This window comes from Aplysia californica, unplaced genomic scaffold, assembly GCF_000002075.1.
Source record: "Aplysia californica isolate F4 #8 unplaced genomic scaffold, AplCal3.0 scaffold00086, whole genome shotgun sequence".
NCBI classification, from domain to species: domain Eukaryota; kingdom Metazoa; phylum Mollusca; class Gastropoda; order Aplysiida; family Aplysiidae; genus Aplysia; species Aplysia californica.
In genome coordinates, this window is record NW_004797356.1 from 982,170 (window position 1) to 983,321 (window position 1,152).

Here is a 1,152-nt window from a genome sequence, read left to right on the forward strand (position 1 = left end):
GTTTGGTGGGGGGAGGGTTGTTGTTTTGTTTGTTGTTGTTTTGGGGGGGAAAGGGGTATGCGCACACCTGAGAAAATTGTAATTAGAAAAAACAGTAGTTCCATTCAGAATAGATTTTTAAAGATTAGGATTTTTTAAAGTTTCAATTAGAATCACATCAACACTGTCCTCGGCAGTCTCTTTTTAAAAGATCGATTGCTTGGCGGCATCTAGATCTAGATCTATATAGGCCTACACAAATAAATACGATTTAAAAAAAAAAAGAAGTGAAAAGAGGGGGTTACAGTGAACACACTACGTAAACTCCTCTGACAGCGCCTTCCTCCACAACACACGTCAACAAATTATGTACACAAACGCACAGGCCTACACAAAGACACTTTTTTAAACATTTTGTTCTAGATTGGTAAAAGATTTGAAGCACTTGCAACACCAATAGAATGCTGAAGATAGGAGGTGTTGCAAAAGAGAAGTAAAAACACAAAAATAAGGAGGAGAGTAAGAACAATACACGTTTGATTGGAAACAAGATGTAAACCACACCAGAGCACATGTCGACCACCAACGCAAAGACATTCAAGCCAGGAAACAACTGTGACCTAGATCTAGTGTTGTTTTTTTAAAGGGGGGGGGGGGATGGACCTTGTAGGCCTATTGTATTTACTGGAAACTGGAAATTTATTTACCACAAAATAAACACGAAACAGGTGACGGGAATTGGTTTCACCTGTTTATGTTTACGCGACATTAGACTTGACCCGTTTAAATATTTTTACACAAAGATTCACATTTTAAAAAGCCTCGCTACTGTGTAAATTAAACTTGGACTTACCAGAAAGGAGAAGCTTTGACTAGGAGTTCATCAAAGGATCGAGCGCGTAGAGCGAGTTGATGTGTGTAATGTTCCAGTCCCGACATCCCGTGCCTTTATAACAATCTCTCGCTTCGCCAGTCGACGGTTCACGGCGGCCGCCCAACTCAGTGATAAAATCGTCTCGAGCCATCCAATCAAAACAACCAGCGCACGAGCTATTTTTAGCCAAAATGGTTTTCCCAGTAAATTCCCCTACCGTTTCTCCGTGAATTTTTGTCTAGGCTAATCTAGTCTAGGGTAACGGGCAACGGCCAATACAATATCATGTTTTGTCGACG